The following is an 11,786-nucleotide window of genomic DNA, read 5'->3' on the forward strand; positions in this document are numbered from 1 at the left end:
CTATCTTCACTCGCAACACACCCTAGTTAGGTTCAGCGAAATGTATATCAGAGACGATGGATCTTTAGCAACCTCCATTTACCGTTGTGGGTTTCGATGTTGAAGAATTTTTGACAAGCTCAAGTGTCTTCGGATGCTAGGTATTTGTGATAGGCGTTAGGGCAGTAGTTGATTTGAGTTTGTGTCCATGGTTGTGATGGCGAAGTACATGGCAACGGTGGCAAAGGAGAGTTCCGAAGTAGATAGAGGTGTTGTTTGGAGTGTTGCAACAATATCGTGATCATAAAGACATAGGTGTCGGTTAGATGTAAAATTTGAGTGTTAACTAAAACAATGGCACATCATTTATATGACATGTTTTTATTGATCCACGTAAAAAGGAACCGCAGTAACACCCATATATTTTACATATTATATATAATGATGTATTTGAGTATTGTTATAAAATCCATACTAATATTCACACATCTTTATAATATAGGTAATGCTTCTTGTGGTAATGACACTAAAAATTACTATCTATTTCAATTGTGAAATATGAGTGTAATTTCAAAAATATTTTATTATTATTAGTCAGAATCACCGGTGCAGATTTAACTTTTGAAATTGTTTTATATGCTTCAATTTTATAGCAACAGAATCATATTTAGAACCGAAGTCTATATAGTCTTGTTTTGGTTGCTAAGTCACCAAGGCTTAAAGGTTCCCTAAAATTTCAAAATTGCAAATGAGCACAAACCTTTAAGCTTTGGTTATTAGAAAAATCAAAACCTAAAGGTCTGAATAGGGTTAATTTTCGCAAAAGTTGTAGAGGTGTCAACTTTATCTGTGCAGTTTTCTCCATCATTCCTCCACAATGGTGAAATGAATTTCACCACTAAACACCCTTTATCTCATGAAATCCTTTACATTTCCTTTCGCGAACGTCATAGGCTTCGTTGTAGCTTCCTTTGCCTCCATTAGTGCTTCGTTGAAGATGTTTCTATGGTTTGTCTATGTCGTGGAAGGAGTGAGAGGGGACATCCATTTCCTCTGCTGAAGTCCACTTGTTGAGCATCTTGATTCTCACCACCGCTCAACGTCGCATGTGAGTGATTATTTTTTTGTTTTCTTTTTTTTAGCGTTTTTGGTTGAGTTCTACATGTTCCCACACATTGGCATCTTGCTGTTAGCATTTGAGAAAATGTAACAATCCTTTCTCTTTCTTTTCTTTTCTTTTTTTTTTTTGCGTTTTTGGTTGAGGTTGTGTTTTCCTCGGGTTCTTGTTCATTATTGGTAAATTTTGAATTTTTTGGTTGCCATTCATGTCTAGGTATTATTGCATTGTGGTGAGATTGTGTAGCTTTCCAAATTGTGTTTTGGATTGCATCATCCTCCATTATTGTTTGTGTTTCACGAACCAGATTCCTATTATTATCTTTAAAAAACCTTACACCAATTTTTTAGAAGTCCATAAAGTATAATACGATAGATTATACAAAATATATTATATAAATATACAATAATATTTAGCATATTTACTTCTTGGAAGGATAACAAATTATTAAATTTAGATTCTGGTTGATTCTTAATGTGATAAATATGATGTGTAAATTTTCTGCTGGTTTTATATGATTATGTGCAGGTTTAATATCTAGGAAGAAGCAAAAGCAAAAAAAAAATATTGAAAAAAGACACCAACATTAAACTTCAAATATAACAAAAATCGAAGCATAAATAAGTTATTAGACTTCGGTTATAATGACTTTTCTGATTTAAAATATTATTTAATTATTTAATTTTATGGGTACTAGGTTTTAAATTTTGATAAAAACTGAAGCCTAATATTTTTATATATTTAAAATATTATTTAACTTTAAGGATATTAAACTTCGGTTTGGTAATAACTGAAATTTAATACTTTTAAATTATTTTTTTTGATTATAAAAGAATTAGACTTTAGTTAATAAGAAAATCTAAGTAGAATTTTTTTATTTTTGTTATTTATTTATAATTTTATACTTCGTTTACTAAAAGAATGGAAGCTTAATCACTTTTAATTTTATTTTTTATTGTTTATTTATGATTTCATGTTTCAATTTTCCAATATTAAAACATACTATGGAACTTTATGCTTGATTGATAACTGAATCAATTTATAAATAAAGTAAAAAAAACCACCCATGTAAAAAAAAATAATATACAAGGGTAATTAAATATTGTCTGTAAAAGGCACGTCATGAAATCATATTTAATTTTGTTGTACCAAATCCACGGAAAGACCTAATTTAATTTATTCAGATAATTTGACGAAGATGTAAAATGATAAAAAATAAGACTTTGCCGGCTTAAATATTGTTAATGTTGTGCTATAAAAAGTTGTATTTTTAATTTGGGCATAAAATGAAAGCTTAATAACTGATATTAATTAAAATCATAAATTTTAATTAACTTTAACAGTCTAAATTTTGATTTAGTAATAAACCAATATTATAGTGAGGGAAGCTCTTACAGATAGATCATATACATGTTGGTGTACTAGAAGTTATAACTATTAAGGTATAAATACGAAAGGTTGGTTACTAAACAAAGATCGTTATAACATTTTTTGTTATAAATTAGTGTGAGTTTAAGTCTTATATTGATTAAAAATGAGAGAAATTAGAGTATTATATAACAATAAAAACTCATAAACCTATTATCTTAAGGTTTTGGGTTGAGAATGATATCATTATCTTATATGATTAAGTTCAATGTTCTTTTTAATGAAACTCCCTTTATAAACCTAACAATTTTGTGATAGAGAGTTTAAACCCAAATTATATTGTAAATCCACCTGCTATTTATGATGCTTTTTTTTCTTTAAAAGCATGGACATAGTCATAGTTGATGATCAAAATATTTATTATATATATATATATATATATATATATATATATATATATATATATATATATATTTTTTTTTCACGGGAAAAGTGATATAATTCATCGTGTGCGAAAGAAAAAAAAAATGTCTTCACTATCTTAAAATGTGTGAAAATAGACTATAATATTTTATATGAAAATTATGTTTAAGTTAAATATAATAATTTGAAGACCAAAGAAAAAATCATTAATAAAGATATTTATTTGATATCTTGCATAAAGATATCATTTTTATCGTTTTTTCCATTAATACAAAATTTAATATCTACAACTTAAAGAAAAAAAAAATCTTGGAGAAAAAGTCTCAAAATTAAAAGAAAAAATATTATTTTATATTCTTATAATAAACAAGGATTTTTATATAAAATTAATCATTAGATAAAAAAATAAATAAAATATTATATTTTATATAATACATAAGAACCTAAAAGGAATTAGCATAAAATCTAATTCAAATGGTTGTATGCTAAGGTGGAAATTGGGAAAAAGCATGGACAAGGAAAATGTGCATCACGACTTCCAAAATAGTTGCCAGAGAAAATGGATTGAGAAATAGAAAAGTGGCCACTAAACTAAAAACGAGTAGGAAACTGAAAATGTAATTAGACTGAAATAATAATAGATTGAATAAGTTATATAATCCAATTTTACGGTTTTTTTTTTTTTTGTCCATCCCTGTTTATCTATTTGTTTAAACTGTTTTAAGAAAAAAACATTTTTTTTAACTTTTATAGAAAAGTATTTTTTTTTAATAAAAACAGGTCCACTTTTTAAAGAAGCAATTTTATTTAAAACAACCTTAATTTTGTTTTTCGTGAAAAAAACAAATCCAATAGAAGAAAACACATCTTTCTTCACAACAAACACATTAATTTGTATTTATATAGAAATAAATTAATTTTTGACCATTATTTATTTTAGCACAAACAAACACATTTATATAGTTGATGTATACGTATATATTTCTGAGTTACTGTGTGTATATATATATATATATTCAAATTATAATAAGTAGGTGTAAAATGAACAAAACAGGTCACGTGTATATAATTATGTCTTTTACTGTTATCTTTAATCACTTTCGAACATATGTAACAGTAAATATGTTTATATTATCTATGATTAGTGACGATATTAAAATCAAAAGGAGAAAACCTCAAGGATTCTGTACGATAATTGAAAAGTACATATACATGCAAGGGACTATGATAGTTTATTTAGAACAAAATAATGAAAGAAGTTGATGGGAACATACAACTACAAAAAATAAGAGGATTGAATATATATATATATATATATATATATATATATATATATATATATATATATATATATATATATATATATATATATACTAATTTTATTTATTTTATAACAATTATCTTTTAAAAAATATAATATACATTTTTAATTCCTTTGAAATATATTAAATAGTACGAGTGATTGAAAAGAGAGAATAACAAGCTTTATTAATATAGAAATGAAATATAATAAAGTAATGTAAACTAATTAGGGATGTATTACAAATTTAGGTTAGATATATATGAAAAATTTGTAATATATTACACGAGAAATACAAATAATGTTTTTAATATATTATTATTAACTCAATTATATTTTAAATTATAAATTTGGCTCGGTTCGCATAAATTTGAAGTTTTGTTGTTGGTAAGAAAATTAAATAATAAATAATGTATTAGAAAAAAGTGAAATATTATTTATACAATAAAAGAAGAAGAAAGAAATGGTTTAAGATGTTATTAATAATGTAATAAAATATAAAAATAACGATAGTATAAATTAACAGAAATAAAAAAAAATAGGGTGGAGTTATTATTATTATTTATTGAGTTTCAATTAGAATTTCAACGACAAAGCGTGTGAAGAACATTATATCAGAAAATTATTACAGAGAGTCATCATTACTTACTGAAATAACCTGTTTCACACATTGTCCATTGATTCTAGCTCTTAAAAGGAACCAACCAATACTCACCATCATATCATAACTTTACACGTGCCTACAGTTAGACCTTGAACATAGATTTGTCTCAAATACTCTAAAATGGAATGAACTTTAACGAAAAATAATTATTTAAATTAAATCGGAACGATTTTAATTTCTGATTCAAACAGATTATTTATTTTTGAAATAAAATTATTTTAAATCTATGATAACTTATTCTTTAAATCATTATATTCATAGTTGAAATTAATTTTACTTATATCACTTTAATTTTATTAGGACCCAAAACATGTTATTATTATTATCACATTAAATAACATTCAGTGATATCAATTTACATAATATATATATATATATATATATATATATATATAATACAATAATAATTTATCTCTTAGTCTGTTTCTAAATTTCATAAATACTACCTAATCTTAGACGTCAAAATATGTGTTCACATGCTATAACACAATTATACTAGGTCAAACAAATCGGTAAACACAACAATTGCAAAATAACAACGCGTGCAACATAATATGGTCATAGCACGTATGTCAAACAAATTGATAAATATAAGAGAATGGTGATCGATCTTCGACCAATATTTTGAGAGTGTCAAAATTTTGGTTGAATTACTTTTTTTGTCAATTTTTTCATCCAAAAATATCATATTGATTATCTAGTGTTTTAGTTTCAAATTGGTTTTGATTTTTTTAAAATTAATGTAATTTGATAAGTTTTGTTAATTTTTTTGAAACGAAACAAGGATATTTCATCAAAATTGATACTAGGTTTATGTCAATTACATCAACAAACAAAACCATTAAACTTTTATGAAAAATTCATGATCCATTTACAGAAATTTAACAAAAAAAAACCAAGTTGCATAATTTTTTGAAACGAAACAAGGATATTTCATCAAAATTGCCACTATGTTTATATCAATTACATTAACAAAAAAAAACCATCATTATTCACAACTTTAACTTTTATGAAAAAATCATGATCCAATTCAAGAAATTTAACAAAAAAAAGACCAAGTTGCATAATTTTTTGAAACGAAGCAAAGATATTTCATCAAAATTGATACTAGATTTATGTCAATTACATCAACAAAGAAAACCATCATTACTCATAATTTTAACTTTTATGAAAAAATCATGATCCAATTGAAGAAATTTAACAAAAAAGAAAAAGATCAAGTTGCATCATTTTTTTCAAAAATTGAGATCAAATTGAAACTAAAAAAAACTAGAAGACCAACTTGATATTTTTAAACTAAAATAAAAATCAAAAGAGTAATCTAAATCTTTTATATAAACTAGAAAAAGTAATATATTTACTTTTTTAAGACAATAAAAAATAATAAAATTATAATTATTGTTATTATTATAATTATTAAAATTAAATATAAATAATTTTATAATTTTACTTTAATTAATTTTAAGTTAAAAAAAATAAATAAAAAGATGGTTAAATTAGATAAATGATCTCTTAAAAATAATATTAAGAAAATAATTATTTTTATTTAAAAAATTAAAAAATAATTGTGGATAATAAAAAAAATTCTTATATATTAATATAAATATATAAAAAAAATTAGAATATCATATATATATATATATAATATTAAAAACATTAAATTTTTAAAATATATATTTAAAATTATATAATAAATTATATAATTATAAAAAAATGGGGCCATGATCCTTTGTCATAAGGTAGTTCCGCCTCTGTAAGAGAAGCTAACTATTGAAAATAATAATTCACCGGTAATATCATTACATAAATATAAACAAATAATAGGTATATTCGTCCATGGGTGGCCTTTGGTGTTCATAGTTGACCTCTGTTCAACATATGCAAAAGAACCCAATCAACCCTCTTAAAAAAAACGTTTTGATTTTTTTACATGTTTAAAAAATGAGCGTTGAATTTTATAAAAAAAATAATAATTCACATAAAGATAAAATTTAAGGCCGTGACAAACGAGAAATAAAATCATTATTTTTGAAAATAAGGAGAGCAAGCAAAATTAAAATTTCTAACAAGATCATTTACAATTTTTTTTGTTATAATCGAAGGATAAAAAACATCTCAAAAAAAACACAACTTCTATGTTCGAACTTTGTGACTAATAGGTCAGTGGAGAATACTCTGAATCAACACAACGTAAGAATATCTTACTCCAATCTGAACTACGGATTGGATAACTTTTTTTTATTCGTTAGTTTCCTAACTTTTCTTCGGCAAATCGAAAAGGTTTCGATACGAGTCTTACATAGAACTCAATAGATAGATATAAATTTGGGAAAATAAACTATCTTATGTATAGATTTCAACATGCAATTAAATAATAATATAATACTTTATGCTATATTATTTTTCAAAAGGTTACAAATTTAAAATAAAAATTTTCAAATTCTAAATTTTGGAAATATTTTGTATTTTTTAGTTAGCTTTTTAATTTAATTTTAAATCAAGTTAGAATATTTCAGTTGGAAATCTCTCGTCGACTAGAGATAAAACAATTTCATAATATTAATATATAATTGAAGTCCAAATCTCATTTTATAAGTTAATTTTATAATGTTAAATTAAGTTTAAAGTTCATTTCTAACATAGTATCAATTCTCTTAAATTTTCTGTTTCTTTATTTAAATAAAAAAGAACGAATGTCGAAAACAACCATGATTCTTAGACTAATTGTTTTAACCTATTTAAAATATAATAAATTAAGTCAAATCAGTATAACTTTTGTAATAGTCTAAGTAGTCTTTTTTTCTACATATTGAACTGTTATTCCAGTTAGATAGATTCTAAATCTCACCATTATAAAATTGTTTAATGTGTTGCGTGTTTTCCTCCTATATATTCACATTAATGAGAGCGAAAATAGTTTGTTTCCTTGGTTTGTAAAAAATCTTAGATTTGATGAGTGTTAATTGTTCACCCTGTGCTTCCTGCAAGCTCCTGAGACGCCGTTGTTCCCAGAATTGCCTCTTTGCTCCTTATTTTCCTTCCAATGATCTTCACAACTTTGCCATGGTGCACAGGGTCTTTGGATGCAGCAATCTTACAAAAATGCTAAAGGTATTTATGTATAATATATAAACATTAATTTTAGAAAAAATATAATAGATGAGATTTTATATATCCATGTATAAATAAACTCATCATTTTATATTTCACCGTTAAATATGTTTTTGGTCCCTCAAGTTTCGATAAAATTTAGAATTAGTCTCTTTTCGAAACTTTTGAGAAATTTAGTCTTTCATATTTAAAAATGCGTGAATTTAGTCATTTTAACTAAATTTTATTAAATTTATCTGACATTTCAAATACATTTCATGATAGTATTTGAATTGTTTACACCATTTGACACAATAAAATTAGGTTAAAATGACTAAATCCACGCTTTCTAAAGATGAAGGACTAAATTAATCAAAAATTTCGAAGAAAAACTAATTCTAAATTTCGCTGAAACTTGAGGAAAAAAACATATTTAACCCTATATTTTATATCATTTTCTTCTTTACTAAAATTTTCCTTATTACTGAGAAAGACATTTCTAATGACATTTTTTAATGCATTCTCATAGATTCTTTCAACTATAGTTTATAATTATCGTTATAGAGGACATATGATATTGAGAAAAGTTACAAAAGGTGAAGATGAACAAACATGTAAAGAAAAGAAGATAAGAAGAATATGCGGACAGTAGAAGTAATAGTGTACAAAATAAAACATTGAAAAACTATTATATAAAAGGAGATATAATTAACAAGGGTTGCTTTTAAATCATCGTTCTATCTGCTTTACGAATATAATTTTATACAAAATTGTTGTTGTAGAATGGATACAATATTTTAAAAGTATTTGTTGCTGTGAGAATAACTATTATTTAAAAGCATGTATCAGACCAATATAAGTTGAGATGTATCAGACAAATATAAATCGAGACATATCAAGTAAATATAGGTTGAGATGTATGAAGTCAACATAAACTAAAATGTATCAAGCCGACATAGATGTTGAAATTTATTCGACCAACATAGGTCGAGAAGATTCAAGATGTATAGATCGATATGGTTTTAGATACATATAGTATATTAGCTTCCGAACTCGATATGACCTGAATGAGAATCTTGAAATATTGAGATAATTTAAGCCACAGTGGACCGATATGATGCATAGTAATGCAAAGAATTTCATGTTCTTTGGTTATCTCTTCCCACAAATATAAATTATATCATCATATAGTTGAAGAAAATTTCAAAAACATTAGTGATGATGATTCGTGTATGACAATTATAAGAAAATTATTATCAATTCATTATTTTGCTGTATCTATAAATTTGTTATATAAATTTTGTAAGCAATTTATGGAGTCCAACCCTAAATAACAAGCTCAATGCAAATAGGTCTTGTAATCCTATTAATTCTTTATATATATATATATATATATATATATATATTTAATTTGTTTGATTACTTTTATATATTTATGCATGCAGGATGTTCCCGTTGAGCAAAGAGGAGATGCAGTGAAGAGTTTAGTTTACGAGGCAAATGCAAGAGTGAGAAATCCTGTGTATGGCTGTGTTGGAATAATATCTAACTTAGAAATTCAAGTTTCTGAGTTACAAAAGCAGCTTGCAATAGCTCATGCAGAGATTCGTACCATGAAAATGCAGCAAGAATTTATGTTCATCAATGGTGGTATATCACCATGACTACTCTCCCCTTTCTCTCTTCCATGACAATAGAGTTATGTAGTAATATATCTAAAATAAATTTAGTTGCACAGTTTAGAGCATGGTCATGAGAGTTTGTTCCTGTCCCACATGGGCTTTGAATAATGCAATCAATATGTTGGTTGGATGTATTTGTGCTTAAATGTATCTAACACTTAAATTATATATAATGAGTTTATCTCAAATTTTATAAAAGATAAGAATAAATATTAAATTGTTCATATTTTCATATATATTTTACAAAATATATAAATAAAATCAATTTTAACTTAAGAAGTTGAAATACCAAATAATTAGTTTTAGGTTGGTATAAATTTTTAAACTTTATGGTGTGTGTGAAAGAAAATTTTAGTTCAACTCTAAATTTTGAAAAATCATATTTCAGTTTACACAATGATATAATCATTTATGTAAGTTATACTGTTAATGTTATTTCATCTTATCTAAATAATGCACAGTGAGTTACCTATTTTGTTTTAAGAATTATTAAAACTAACTTAAAAGAACATTAAGGATTTGTTCACTTCATAAGATGGATTTGGGAGAATATGAAAAGATGGATTTATGTGAGCTTGAGTGGATGAATATGTTTGTTTTTTTAGTGAATTTAGAGAATAAAGTGAGTGGATTTGAAGATAAATTTTATGAAGTTAGTGAGTGATTTGGATGGAATGATATATTAAAAAAATTGTTTTAATAGATAAAATTTGAAAATTACTAAAATACCTTTGATGATAAAAATAAAATAAAATAATTATTAAATGAGATAAAAACATTAAAATTTAACAATATTTTAATTATTATACATATTTATATATCTTTATTATTATTAATTATTATATATTAATAATTATTATATATATATATATATATATATATATATATTATTTTTTAACATATTTCAGTTATTATTAATTATTATAAACATATTAATTATTAATAATATTTATTTTACATGCATCGTTAATTATTATAATTTAATATATTAATTATTATATTTTTAATAATATTTTAATTATCATATATTATTAATATTATTATATATATAAATAATAAATTATAATATTAAATAATATATATATATATATAATATATAATAAATAATATAATATATATATATATATATATATATATATATATATATATATATATATATATATAATCTGTATTAATATGTGCAACAAAATTGGAGGATAAAATGGTAAAACGTGAATGAATCAACGCAAATCTTTTTATTTTAGACTAGATTGAATTATCTGATTGTTTTGCAAATTCGTCTGCGTTTTTCATAGTTGATCTTTTGAAATAAACATGATTTTATATAATTATCCGTACCCTCAAATTTTTTTTGAATAGTTGTATCAACACAAGATAAAAGTGAGGTCAAATTTTATTTTACAGTGACTTTTTTCATGTAAATAATTTATGGATAGATTTAGGTACATGCAAAAATGAGAAAGAGGCAACTGGTCCATACAATAAATAATTTTAAAAAAGTAACAACATTAAAAGATATTATTTCTCTTCATTTTGAAGTTTAAATTGAGTTTATCTAAAAAAGATACCCTATTTTTCGTTCTTCTAGTTTGAAAATGCACAATTTATAGTCTAGAAATATAATATACCAAAACTATATATATATATATAGAGAGAGAGAGAAGAAAAAGGTGTATTAACTACCACATATTCACATATTGTCCTAAATGTAGGTAACTTAGAGTTATTAGGGATTGATAACCTAAACTATTTTTAGATAAGATGACATTGAACATTTGAAAAATTAAGTTAAATTATTCATTAATAATATAGTTAATAGATAATACAAAAATTTAGTAGCTAAATTATAATGTTATAAAAAAACTTTTAATAAACTCTCATCTAACAATTGCTTTAGTTTTTCTTTTCTTTTGTATATATATTTAGCTTTTGATTGTACTGTTTGTACATTAATTTTTCATAAATATTATTTTGTTTTTGTTTTTTATTCTTATTCTATTTGTCTTTCATTCATTCATTATTTAACATTGAGTTTTCCTCAAGAAAATTATGATGAAGTAGAGAACCTTTCTTATGTTATATGGTATCAAAGTTCTCTTTTTTTCCAAAGTAATTATTACATGTTCACATCATTTTTTTTTTGTCGATGTTGCTTTTGTTTGT

The sequence above is a fragment of the Vigna unguiculata genome, chromosome 8, assembly GCF_037176805.1.
Source record: "Vigna unguiculata cultivar grain cowpea cultivar isolate G323 ecotype 2 chromosome 8, ASM3717680v1, whole genome shotgun sequence".
Classification (NCBI taxonomy): domain Eukaryota; kingdom Viridiplantae; phylum Streptophyta; class Magnoliopsida; order Fabales; family Fabaceae; genus Vigna; species Vigna unguiculata.